Source organism: Telopea speciosissima, chromosome 5 (genome assembly GCF_018873765.1).
Source record: "Telopea speciosissima isolate NSW1024214 ecotype Mountain lineage chromosome 5, Tspe_v1, whole genome shotgun sequence".
NCBI lineage: Eukaryota > Viridiplantae > Streptophyta > Magnoliopsida > Proteales > Proteaceae > Telopea > Telopea speciosissima.
This window is the reverse complement of record NC_057920.1, coordinates 53,488,156-53,502,656: the sequence shown is the minus strand read 5'-3', so window position 1 is coordinate 53,502,656 and position 14,501 is coordinate 53,488,156. Positions and strand designations below refer to the sequence as shown.

At 40.0% G+C, this 14,501-nt stretch overlaps 1 protein-coding gene across 1 annotated transcript in view; it reads left to right on the top strand.

The window, feature by feature from the left end:
• The window catches only part of LOC122663070 (polycomb group protein EMBRYONIC FLOWER 2-like), a 92,678-nt gene that overhangs the window by 34,000 nt on the left and 44,177 nt on the right, over positions 1-14,501 (top strand). The gene's annotated exons all lie outside the window — the stretch shown is intronic.

Here is a 14,501-nt window from a genome sequence, read left to right as displayed (position 1 = left end):
TCCTTTCATAAATGGTCACGAAGAGGAAATGTTTCAATTAATCACATGCCCTTTTTGGTTGTGCTTGGAGGTTGTACACTCAATTTCCATTTTCCAAAATAAGAAATATGAGGATACTCTTTTGAGGCATTGCAAGTAAAGAGAAACTTTATATGCTACATGCACAAATTAGTCTGATAATTTACTTTCCTATAACAGTTGCATCTTTGGAAAGTGTTTTGCAAATTCTAACCTGTGGTGGATATTTGTCTAAGAAGACAAAGGTGAGGGTTTTGCTCCTGTTGAGGAGAGCTGTCGCAAGGATGAGTTCAAGGGGGGAGAAAGGGGGGGGGATTGATGAAGCCATGGCACCATATATGCAGTGGCGAGTATATAGCCGACTGTCTTGAGTCACTCTAATAGGCTAATATGTGGTGAAAGAGATTTTCTTATACTATTTTGCATTTTAGGTGTTTTCAGTGAATGGTAGGTCCTTTTGTTAGTTTCTTTTTGATCAAGAGTTTTTATTTTAGGTCGTCTGAGGTTTTTTGTTCCTTTTCTTAATCAATTTTCCAGAAGATTATGTACATTTAGTGGTCAACTGAGGTGTTTGGTGGTTATTAAATGTTTGGTTTAAGAGAATCTTGAGCCATGAATAGTTAACTTTGGTTTCAAGTCATAGTAGGAATGGATCTTTTTTTCGTGCCCTTTTATTATTACAACAACAACAACAACAACAACAACTCAGCCTTATCCCAATTAAGTGGGGTTGGCTACATAGATCCTTGTCCTCCAATCCAGCTCTATTTGAGGTCATACTTGATACAAGGCCCAAGTTGTGCATGTCTTTCCTCACCACTTCTCCTAGGATCATTTTAGGTTTGCCTGTTGCTCTTTTAGTTCCTTCAATCTGAATCAAATCTCCTCCATACTGGAGCATCCAAAGTCCTCTGTTGAACATGGCCATGTGATGCAGGTGCGCTGCCTTGGACCGATCCAAACCCATTTGGGTATCCATGTGAAGATGAACCCCATGGGTTTTTAGGTTCAGTAGGATATTAAGGAAATATTTTATTTTGGGAAATATATGTAATCTTTTATTTGGGTAGCGATTTGAGTTTTATTTACTTTCTATTTTTATTTGTCAAGGTTTTATGAAGTAATTAGGAAGTTGATTTTAGTTCTGTTTTAGCCTTCAATTAGGGCACTTAATTTCTTTTTACAAAAATGCTTGTAACCCAATTCGTTGGGCAGATTTGAATGAATAAGAGTTTTGAGTATTGTTACCAGATTGGTACAAATCAGGTTGTGCGACCTCTCTCCTGATATTTCTTCTTCTTCTTCCCTCTAGTTTCTCTTCTTTCCTTCTGTTACTGTTCTGCCATGACAGTACCAGCAGTGTCCTTTATTGGCTATTGATCTCTATTCCCTCTCTCCCTTTCTCTCTCGAATTTGGGGAGGAGGTTACCCTGCTCTGGACGACCAAACCCTTACAGACTCTCGGCAATAATCCCCTCCTCCTGTGAGAATCGAATTCTGTAACTCAGGTTGGCTCCAGCTACCGCTAGAAATAATCTCAGGAAGAACTAACTATTTACATGGTTGATTGTTAAGGCTGTCATAAAGTGTGTTCAATAGAGCTCTTTGTTGCGAATCTTTGCCTGTAATTTCAGGCCAAACAGAAGCTTGTCGACTGTTCTGTAAGTTTTTTCAATCTGAGTTCTTCTTCTTTCGCTGGATTTGTTCGTGACTTGAGGTTGAAGACAACCTTCCGTAAGTGATTTAATCCCTTTAATTCTTGTTTCCAATATTGTCCCTCTTTCCTTCCTTTATTCTCCTTTGTCCTATATTTACATTTAGTTCCAGGTTTATCCTCACTCTTTAATATTTATTCACTTATATATCCTTCCTCCTAAGAACACCTTTGTCCTTTAAAGAGTCCTTGTACTTACAATTCTGCCACTCTCTTAATAGGTGCATCTATTTACAGAATTGCCACCCTCTTGTAAAAATTGTTTTAATTACTGTTTTGCCATTTTTTTCCTTGGATTTGAGTGTCTCCTTGGTTGGGTGGGTCCACAAGCAACCCAATAAGGGTTTTTCGAACCTGGGTTTCCATTAATTGGTATCAGAGCCAAAATTACCTATTTACTATGGTATTCGACCCTGAGTTTATTACTCCTTTGGAGCGTTTCGCCAAGGAATATCGAGATGGCTTGTCCGATATCAAATCGGGTTTTCGAGACCTTACAGAAAATACCAAATGCTTTTGTAATCAAGTGAGTAGCGTGCTGGAAGCCTTATAAGACAAACCAGTGGTGATAGATAGGGTAGACAACAAGAGTGGCAATCAAGCGGAAGTACACGGTTCGATCAAAGTTGTAGTTGAAGACTTGATTGACAGTCTATTTCAGTTGTGAAACCCCATGATCAGATTCCCGTCGAAGAGATGCCGTTTGCTATTGGCCATCAAAAGATCGTGATGGTTGATTGCGAGATGCACTAGATCATCACCCTATTAAAGCTAATGTTTGTGGATGCCGATTGAGTGGTGCTGATCCTCTCATTTTATAAATTCGTGGTCGAGTTTTTCTCAACACCGGGAGAGTTGATGTAGGTGCACTGTCTTGGACCTACCCAAACCTATTTGGGTATCCATGTGAAGATGAACCGGGTCCATGGGTTTTTAGGTTTAGTGGGATATTTAGGAATTATTTTATTTTGGCAAATATATGTAATCTTTTATTTGGGTAGCAATTTGAGTTTTATTTAGTCTCTATTTTTATTAGTCAAGGTTTTTGGAAGTAATTAGGAAGTTTATTGTAATTCTGTTTGACTTTAATTGGGACACTTAATTTATTTTTATAAATATTCTTGTAACCCAATTCATTGGGCAGATTTGAATGAATAAGAGTTTTGAGTATGGTTACCAGATTGGTACAAATCAGGTTGTGCGACCTCTTCTCCTCTCTACTGATATTTCTTGTTCTTCTTCCCTCTAGTTTCTCTTCTTTCCTTCCGTTATTGTTCTGCCCTGACGGTACCAGAAGTGTCCTTTATTGGCTATGATTTCTATTTCCTCTCTCCCTTTATCTCTCAAATTTTAGTCGGTGGTTACCCTGATCCGGGTGACCAAACCCTTACAGACTCTTGGCAACAATCCCCTCCTGCTGTGATAATCGAAGTCTGTAGCTCAGGTCGGCTCCAGCTACTGCCAAAAATAATCTCAGGAAGAACTAACTACTTACATGGTTGATTGTTAAGGCTGACCTAAACTGCGTTCAATAGAGCTCTTTGTTGCGAACATTTCAGGCCAAACAGAGGCCTGTCTACTGTCGTGGAAGTTCTTTCAATCTGAGTTCTTCTTCTTCCACTGGATTTGTTCATGATTTGAGGTTGAAGCCAACCTTCCGTAAGTGATTTAATCCCTTTAATTCTTGTTTCCAATATGCCCCTCTTTCCTTCCTTTATTTTCGTTTGTCCTATTTTTACATTTAGTTCCAAGTTTATCCTCACTCTTTAATACTTATTCACTTTTATATCCTTCATCCTTCTAGGTACACCTTTGTCCTTTAAAGATTCCCTGTAATTACAATCCTGCCACTCTCTTAATAGCTGTATCTATTTACAGAATTGCCACCCTCTTTGGTTTAATTACTGTTTTGCCATTTTTCCCTTGGATTTGAGTGTCTCCTTGCTTGGGTAGCTCCACAAGCAACGCAATAAGGGTTTTTCGAACCTGGGTTTTTTGGAGCGTTTCGCAAAGGAATATCGGGATGAATTGTTCGATATCAAATCGGGTTTTCAAGAGCTCACAGAAAATACCAAATGCTTATGTAATCAAATGTGCAGCGTGCTGGAAGCCTTGGAGGATGAATCAGTGGTGATAGATAAGGTAGACAACGAGAGTGGGGATCAAGAAGATGTGCACGGTTCGATCAAAGTTGCAGTTGAAGACTTGATCGATGGTTCGATTTCAGTTGTGAGACCCCATGATCAGATTCCCATCAAAGAGATGCCGTTTGCTACTGGCCATCAAAAGATCGTGATGGTTGATTGTGAGATGCATTGGATCATCACCTCATCAAAGCCAATGTTTGTTGATGCCGATCGAGTGTTCCTGATTCTCTCATTTTATAAAACTTGTGGTCGAGTTTTTATCAACACAGGGAGAGTTGATGCAAGTGCACTGCCTTGGACCGACCCAAACCCATTTGGGTATCCATGTGAAGATGAACCGTGTCCATGGTTTTTTAGGTTCAGTAGGATATTTAGGAATTATTTTATTTTGGGAAATATATGTAATCTTTTATTTGGGTAGCAATTTTAGTTTTATTTAGTCTCTACTTTTATTAGTCAAGGTTTTAGGAAGTAATTAAGAAGTTGATTGTATTTCTGTTTTAGACTTCAATTAGGGCACTTAATTTCTTTTTATAAATATGCTTGTAACCCAATTCGTTGGGCAGATTTGAATGAATAAGAGTTTTGAGTATTGTTCCCAGATTGGTACAAATCAGGTTGTCCAACCTCTTCTTCTCTCTCCTGATATTTCTTCTTCTTCTTCCCTCTAATTTCTCTTCTTTCCTTCTGTTACTGTTCTTCCCTGACGGTGCCAGTAGAGTCCTTTATTGGCTATCGATCTTTATTCCCTCTCTCAAATTTGCGTCGGAGTTTACCCTGCTCTGGGCGACCAAACTCTTACTGACTCTCGGCAACAATCCCCTCCTGCTGTGAGAATCGAAGTCTGTAACACAGGTTGGCTCCAGCTACCGCCAGAAATAATCTCAGGAAGAACTAATTACTTACATGGTTGATTGTTAAGTCTGACTTGAAGTGCGTTCAATAGAGCTCTTTGCTGTGAACCTTTGCCTGTAATTTCTTGGCAAACAGAGCCCTGTCGACTGTCGGGGAAGTTCTTTCAATCTGAGTTCTTCTTCTTTCTCTGGATTTGTTCGTGACTTAAGGTTGAAGACAACCTTCCGTAAGTGATTTAATCCCTTTATTCTTGTTTTCAACATTGCCCCTCTTTCCTTCCTTTATTCTCCTTTGTCCTATATTTACATTTAGTTCCAATTTAATCCTCACGTTTTAATTTTTATTCAATTTTATATCCTTCCTCCTTCTAAGTAGGCTTTTTTCCTTTAAAGAGTCCCTGTAATTACAGTCCTGCCACTCTCTTATAAGCTGCATTTATTTACAGAATTGCCATCCTCTTGTAAACATTGATTTAATTACTGTTTTGCCATATTTTTTTACTTGCATTCGAGTGTCTCCTTGCTTGGGTGGGTCCACAAGCAACCCAATAAGGGTTATTCGAACCTGGGTTTGCATTACCATTTCACCTCAGACGACTTTCTCGTAGTTTTTCTTTAGGCTGTGTGCAGCGTCTTTAGCAGCAGCAGCTACAGGAAAAAAATATGAAAAAAACTTAACGTGAGGAGCAGAGGAGGAAGGGGTTGTGAGGCTTTGAGCAGCTTCTTCAGCAGAAACAACAGGAAAAAAAGAAAAAAACTTAACATGAGGAGCAGAGGAAGGGGATGTGATGCTGTGAGGAGCGTCTTCAGCTGTAGTAACAGGAAAAAAAAAAAACCCTTATTGTGAGGATTGAGGAGCAGAGTAGTGAGCATAGTTGTCATGGTGGTTAGGCGACCCAAGGCAGTGGAGAGGGTCAAAATTCAAGGCGACACCAACTAAGCGAACAAGGCGTCCAAGGAGCCCGCCTAGGCGGCCAAGGCGCCCAAGTTGACCAAGGCGCCTGGCTGCCTAGGCGTTGCCAAGGCGCCGCCTTGACAACTATGGTAGTGAGGCTGTGAGCTGCGACTTCAGCAGCAGCAAGAGGAAAAAAAAAAAAGGAAAAAGAAAAAGAGAAAGAGTTTCAAACTCCAAGCCACAGTGAGTTGAGTGACTGTTGAGTGAGTCTCAGTCTCTCAGCCACAGTGAGAGATGAAGAAGAAGAGAAGAGAAGAAGAAAAATATAAACACACGCATACAGTCACACACACATACATACCGTGAGTTGAGCTTGAGCCGGAGGAGGAAGTCTGAAAGTTGAGCTTGAGCTGGAGGAGGAAGACTTGTTTCACTGCCGGATGGAGGATTCTAAAACCCTAGCTTGACTGGTTGTGGAAGAGTTGAAGTGTTGAATGGTTTCTTGTCTTTCACAATTTGCTCGAGCCCATTAGGTTGTTTCAGGATTTGTTTTTTTTTCCCACTTAAAGAGTTGATCCCTCATCCCATGCATCTCACACACTTAAAAAACATGCACAACATCAAATAGGAATGTTAGAATGAGAATAAACCAAAAAAAATAGTTATTTTAAAAACACCTATTAGATGCCTTGAAGACCAAGGCGTACGCCTTGTGAAGTATACATAAAGCGTCGCACGACCAGCCTTCAAAATACCGCCTAGTCGATGCCCTGACAACTATGTTTTAGCTATCTTATATATAGCTTTCCCCTTTGTGTTCAGATTGTTAAAAGATCTTCATATTTCTTTGCTCTTGGTTTTCCCACAATCTTCTTAGCTTCATTTTTGACAAATTTGTACCTTTTTAATCCTTTACATTCTCAGTCCTTTTCCATGTCTTTAAACTAACTTTTTTAGTCTTAATGCATGCGTGAACCTCATCATCCACCACCAAGTCTCTCTAGAGGACTTGGTAACTTATCAATATGAGATTGTAAGATGTGAGCAACACACACAACCAAAAACTTGATGTGGTTAGGCAAATAAAGGAGTTTGCGGAAACAAAACAGATAAAGGAGAACGGTTGGCTAGTACAAAAGTGGGCATGTGGTTAATCAAATAACAAGCAGTGAGAATGGCATCGCACCAAAGTATTTTGGGCACATGCATATGGATCATACGAGATCTAGCAATTTCTGACAAGTGTTAATTTTTCTGCTCAGCAACCCCTTTTTTTTGTGGAGTATAAGAGCAATTTGTTTGATGAATCATATCATGGGCAGAACAAAAATTTGAAATTTCTTGCTGAATATACTCATGATCATTATCAGAACGAAAAATTTTAATTTAAACATCAAACTGAGTTTTTATATCATTGTAAAAGTCTAAAAACATAGAGAAACATGGAACAATCTTTCAACAAATATACCCAAGTTAGCCATGAATAGTAGTTGTAGCTGTAGTAGAGGCATGGTTTAAAGTATCCTTCCGTATCCACTGATACTAATCGATACGTATCTTATTTTAAGGTACCGATATGATACCTAAAAAAATTGGTATTAGTATATGTAAGAAACCACATCTTTTATATATAATCAAAAATGTATCTTGCGTCTCTCCCATACGATACGATACATCTCTTAAAATCACCCTACCGATACGATACCTGATACCGATACTTTAACTTTGAGTAGAGGAATCAGTGCAATTCAGATAATAGAGTCCAACTTGCTCAAGCTCGCCACCAATCGTCCTCCTTGTCTGAAAGTCCTGAAACACACACAAAAAAAAGGGCATACCCAATGCAAAAGGCTCCCTCCACTGCAGGGTTTGGGGAGGGTCATAATGAGGATGTGACGGAGCAATTAAGAGATTTAGTAAGTTGACTATCTGGCAAAAGATTTAATGGTAATTGATGTCCAAGAAGAACAAAAGGTCAAGTCATGGATGAAGTAGGTGAAACTGTACCATGACTGGCAACATGGGTAGAGGATCCATTAGCAAGAATTACTGGTGACGAGTTATGAACTTTAGTCATGGAAGAAAATAATTCTGATTTACCACTCATATGGGTAGAGGTACCAGAATCAATTATCCACGGTGTGGAGGATGTGGATGTAAGAAAAGCTAATGTACCTGTGTGGGCTAGAGTAGGTGTGGAGGAGGAAGCAGTGTTGGATAACTCAAGCTGTTGAAGCCATTTAGTATATGATTATAATAATCACAAGACACGAAACCTAATGAAGAAGCTCCCGATGTAGACGAATTGAGGTGTTACCAGGAGACACTTTGTCAGTACTACCTTCAGTCACAGCAGCATTGGCTAATTGATCAAACCATTCAGATTTACCGTGTTTGGCCCAACATGTATCAATTGTATGGTATGGCTTTCCATAACAGGAACACTATCCGGGGAAGCGGTAATTCTGTTGTACCCTTGTACCACGACCACCAGTACCACGACCTCTCCCAGAGAATGTGTTACCTCAGCCACGACCAGCTACAAATGTAGACCCTTCCTTGGGAGAAGGAGAAATATCATCTCGAGGAGTAAACCATATGCTGAAGTCGGCGAAGGTCTCTCATTTAGTGAAGACACCGCTCAACCAAATAACTGGCTCTTAACAGACTGGTAATCAGGATGTAATCTGGCCATAAACTTAGCAACATGAAATTCAGCCCGCTAAACGTTCATCTGCTCCAGATCAGTAGTAAGAGGTTGATGCATATTAAGTTCTTCCAGAATGCCCTTAAAAGTGCTGAAATACTCATTCAGCAACTTGTCCCCCCATTTGAAGTTATAAACATTCTCATGTAGATCATAAACATAGTTTAAAAACTCATTTCGTCTTGGTCGAAATCTCGAATATTTCGGTCGAGTCGAAACGAAACACAAGTTCGAATTGAAAAAAATGCAGTATTTCGAAAATTTCGGTCATCTCGTTTCGGAAATTTCGGTCATTTCGGCATTTTACACCCACAAATGGCCAAGCAAAACTCAGAGAAAAATACCATATCTCGACGAAATTTCGGTCAGACTGAAACACCGAAATGAAACGAGATTTTAAACCTTGATCATAAATGCGGGATAAATTCTTCTCTTGTGAAACTCTTTCCTTCAAATCATCCCAAACCCTTTTTGCAATGGAGTGGAACATGACATTTGCTGCAACTGTGGGTTCCATACTGTTCCACAACCATATGAGAATGGTGCAATTGTCATGCATCCATTCCTCATAAGCTTTGATAGATGAAGGTTCTTTGAATCAGTAGAAGATGGTTCCGCTGTAAGATACTGCATCTTCCCCTTAGCACAAATATAAGCCTTAACAGCATGAGCCCATAGGTAATTGGAAACTCCATTGAGTTTAATGGTAGTAATCTGGATATGAACTGTGTCCGAGGAAGGTTTGGGATCAGGCATTATGCACAGCAAAAATAGCAAAGAATGCTAGATAAATTAGATACCAGACCAAATCCGATAGAGCCAGGAAAACACCTCTATCCTGTAAACAACCAGTAGATATCCTTAAATCGAAAAGTTGAAAAATAGATCTCCAAACAATGGCAGACCAATAGGGAAAAGAAACCCCAAAGACTCGCAGCAAAGTGATTAATATCCAGGAATAAGAAAAGGAAATATGCAAATCTGAGACTCAAAACCTCCGAATATTAATAATAATAAATCGAATAATATCAGTAGGTTAGATGGACCTCAGAATAGGGTCGAAGACACCTCCAGTAAGGGACAACAATGTCCTAAAATACCATAAAGATCTTTTGGTCAGATCAAGATTAATTTCAGAAACACAGTCTGATTTTCTTTTCAAAAAACAGAGTACCTCCAGGTCTGAGAGGAGAAAACCAAAACAGGATATCAGTAACTTGGATCAGCAAGAAAATAGGGTCGAGTATACGTCTATTGTGGGTTAACGGGTCCCCAGGAATTTAGCATGATCAGTAGGCTGGATATAAAGAAATTGAGGATCTTGACCAGCATACAAAGAAAAACTCAGAACCTGCTGGCAGCCTTATAAACCCAGAATTTGAAGCTAGTTAATGAACCACTCAATGGAAATCAACATATATTGGTAAAAGGACCCTAGTTTATCATTATATCACCATCAAGTAGGGCCTTAGGTAGGTGCAAGACAGCATAGGGTGCTGCAACCCACGAACAGGAACTCCTTAGACTTCAAAACCAGAATCTGATGTTAAGGTTGATTATTGGAGCTCTTACACCAGAATCTGTTTGGGCCTTAGTTGAACCACGATAGTCCAGAATAGAATGGACTATCGGGAGTTGCTTAGTATTAAGTAAACAACTCTTAATAAGTAATCAAAACAAGACTTTGAACCAAGCCTCTCTTTAAATCAAAAAGCCTTAATCAGGAAATAACAAATCAATGGTCAAGATCATATCAAGTAGTGTGATCCTAAACGGTAGCCTTTTAAGTTATCCATACTTGCACAAAAGGAAATTTCTACACTTTAAGTTTTCCTTAATTGCACAAATGGATATCTCTATGGAAGGCGTAACCTGAAAACCCCCTATGGTAGAAACTTTCATTACACTTTCTCCCCACACGACCAACATTCACAATGCACCCACAAGTATGGAAAACAAATGTCCCGCCAAAATTGCAAGTGCATTGCATAATTAACCGTGAGTATTAGGACCAATGATCAACCAAAATTATTTGAAATTTCTTTAAAATAATAATATCAAATATTACTGAGGCCTCGGATTCCGATCGATCATTATCAAGTAACTCACATACTTGGATGTTCACCGTATTGGGGTGTGAAACCTTATTGAGGAACACCCCCATTCACGCATATAAATCATACAACAAATGTCCGGTGTTTATTCAATCCTGTTGGTAGACATCAACCATTGGATCACCACAATTGCATGAAATATAAACGCAACAACAAGTGCCTCTCAAGTATGGGAAAAAATATCTACTTGAAATTCCCCTTGCGAATACAATGGCGGTAAACCTAATCGGGAATTCCAATGGATCAATGTTCAACACAATTAAGTGCCCACATTTATATTTCCATACTAATCTCCATTAAGGAAATATATAATGTGGCAACCTTAGAACCAAGTGCCCAAATCTGTCCATAATTGTGAACTAATAACGGTAAAAGTGGGCAATTGCACATTATCAGAATAATCACAAGAAGCACATGAATATGAAAATGTATTAATTAATTTTAGGGAAAAAGATCTCTACTTGGTGGTGTTTCCTACACCCTGTCACAAGGCACCGTGAATTGGCGCCTCTGCCCACTACCTAGGCGTGCTCCCTCATTGGCCCAGACGCTTGTGTAGAGACCATGTGACCAAGTAGAGATCTCTCACCCTTAATTAATCAGATTAAACTGGATTTGATGGACACATACATCAAATGCAATTTATCCAACATAACAACCATCTCCCATGCTTTATTGGAATTGAAAAGACTGGTGTCTATATGTGACATAAAGGCTGTGGTGTATAAGAGAAAATGTACTCCAATTTCTCTCACATCCGGAGGCAGAACATGTCTGTGAGAGCATCTGCATTGCTATCTTCCTCAAGTTAGGTATATCTCTTTCCATGTAGAACCCATCATTCACTTGCATTTGATGGTTCTTGTTGAGTGTTGGTACTTTTGATATATGCTTATATAGAATGACACAAATGAAGTGACAACATAGATAATGGAGTTACCGGGAGTATTAGTCTCTTGATTGGACCTTGTAACTGCATGGCCAAATGTTCCATTGGCATCTCTAAAGTTGTTTTTTTTTCTGTGCCCATCAAGTATTGTTGATGTTAGCGTCACTACCAATTTATAATTAGATACAGTCGAAGTTCTTAACAAAGTACAAGTCTCATCTCATTGTTGCTCTGGGTTTATACTGATAGGTCGGCTCCATCTTTGCCACCACCACTTCCACTACATCTATCAAGTCTTGTTTCATCCCAAGGTTGTACTTGTATGGGTACTTGGGATTGAGGCAATAGGTTGATTAATATAGAACCAAATTGTCAGTGTCTACTGAGTTTTTAAATATAAATAACTTTGGTTATAAGTAGATAAATAAAAAAACTCACCACTCTTATACAGTGGGTGAAGTAGTTGCCTCTCCCACCTCTTGTTGATTGTGTCCAAGTACTGCTTGCTAATAATGCAGCCGCTTGCACATACTTTGTCATTAACTCCACATTTGCGTCTAGATGCGGCAGGGTAGGCATCTTTTCAGAATCAACAAGCCTCAACACTTTCACATTGGCTCCAGTAGCTTAATCTCCTCCTTCAGATCTAGGCAGAATAACTCACCGGGTAATGTATATGATGGATTGGGCTGTTCTATCTTGTCCAGAACTTGACTCCTTCCAATTAAACCAGTCTTCTGATGCAAACATTATCCTATGCCCAACCATCTTGGTTTCAAAGCTCTTCAGCACAATATAGTTTATAGCAAAGCGAGTTCAGTTGGGTCGGACTAAATTCTTTCCAACACTTGCTCCTAAGTAACTAGAGAACACATCCATGGTTGTATAGAAATGTGATCACTTATGTTGCTCTCTCAACCTCATTATGTACCATGGACCTTTTCTCCATGTCTTAAAGCATGAGGTCACTGCAGTGGGAAACGCAGGGTGTACAAAACCATGCGGTACTGCTATTGGTCATCAACCTCTCTCCCACCTTCTTGAAGTTGATGCCATTGTCTGTTAGTATTTGCATAGTATTTTCGACTCCCCCCTCATCCACCACCTGCTTCACTCCTGGGCTAGCTGTCCCTACTGTATTGGGCATGTTTTGTTTCTAGGGGCCCTCAGTGGCATTGGCTAGTATGCTGTAGTAGAAAAAAACTACGTGTGCATAACATCAACAACTTTTATTCTCTAGTCTGACCACATATGCTGTTATGCTTCAACGTTTTCTGTTTGGCATTCTACTGTTGGAAGTTATTAGGATCCACATTAGTATGGTACTGATGTCAATGAAATCTTCATCTAGTTGGGATGCTTGCACTTTGTGACCGCCTGTAGTGCAAGGTAGTTTGCTTCTGCTTCTTCCCAGTTTTGGCCTGTGCAGAGGCTGAATCACTACCACAAGCCTGTTGTTGAGCTAGTCTAGGAGAACCAACTCCTCCCGTAAACTCTCTGGTTCTTTTTTGTTCTTGACAGTGTATTTATCTACTCTCTGCTATGGCACTTTGTACTTCCCTTCCCTCTGCCTCTCTCTGCACATCATCAGGCATGTGTATATCTTCATCATCATAATATTGCTCCTCCATAGAGGGTGTTTCTCCAGTACTGCCTCATTGAACTCATCTCATCTTTTTCTTGTCCAACCTCATCTAGATATTAGCCTTCAAATGGGCCACCATAAACTTCTGCACGTCACTGATGTAGTATTGGCATTGCTTCACATCTTTGAAGCCACCTGCCAAATGCTCCTTCAGTCTTGTGGCCCCACAAACACTCATCATATTCCCACAATATTTACATCGCATTTTTTGTTTATCCCTACTACTCAAGGGTGTGCCATGTTTCCATGCACTATCCCATCAAAACCAGCTATGATGCATGTCTCTTCACACCACACTGTTGAATCAATATCCTAGCCCATGCTGGTTCTAGTTACATCACAAATCTCCAAGCCCATTTGACTAGCAACGAGACAAGGCAGTTGAGGGGTGCCTAAGCGCTTAGGCGACAAGGCGCCCGCCTAAGCGACCAATGCGCCCAAATGTTATTTTTTTTATTTCCCCTCTTTTCTAACATTATTTAGTATGCTACAATATATATCTTATATCATAAAAAAGCCAACATTAAACCACATCAAGTCATAAAAAATCAACATTAAGTCACATCCAGTCATAAAAAATCAACATAGAACTGGAAGACAGAAGAACTGAAGAAGTAAGCTATTGGAAGTTTGAAACAATCAAAGACATGCATTTTTTTATTTTTTTGGTAAATAAATAATTCATTACCTTAACCACAAAAGGGGGAGAGAAAAAGGGGGGGGGGGAGAATACACAAAAAGAAGAAAAAGAATAGGGGATAAGAGGGGGGAGGGGAGCTATACAAAGCCTGAAGCCCTAAAGAGTGTGGGGGGGGGGGGCAGCAGGCAGAAGAAGAGAAGGCGATAAACCCCAGTAGACAACAATATGCCTGTTCCTTGGGGAATGAATAAGAAAACTATGAGGGAGCATCTAGAACCTAGAGCTAACATTGAAGAAGATGGCTTTCCAAATTACATCAAGAGACCGGGAGTTGGATGTCCATCTTTAAAGATTCCGCTCCATCCAAATATGTGAGATAGCAGCCCCAAACAGAAGCTTCCTTGCCACAAATGGTGCTATCAGAAAAATGTCCAGCTAAAGCCACTCTCAAGTAAAGGGCAAAGGTCTCTATGACACCCAAGAGATGACATAGTACCGACCCGCCTAAGAGATCGTTGAGGGGTCCCCACCAAGAGACGACTTAGTTCTAGGGGGTTTGGGAGACCGGTGAGGGAGTACAAAACTTAATCCCACATTGGCTAGGGAGAGAGATCTTGAGCTATTGATAAAGAGTAGCTTCTTCTACTTGGTATCATGTGTTTTAAGGCCGTGAGGCACATTGGGCCAAAGTGGACATTATCATGCCAAGAGGGGTTGGGTCGTTATGATGGTATCAGAGCAAACTCCTGACATCGATGGTGGGGCCACAACGGGGATGTTGTGCCCATAAGGGGGGAGAATGTGATACCTAAGAGATGGCATAGTACCGGCTCTCCTAGGAGATCGTTAAGGGATCTCCACCAAGAGATGACTTAGTA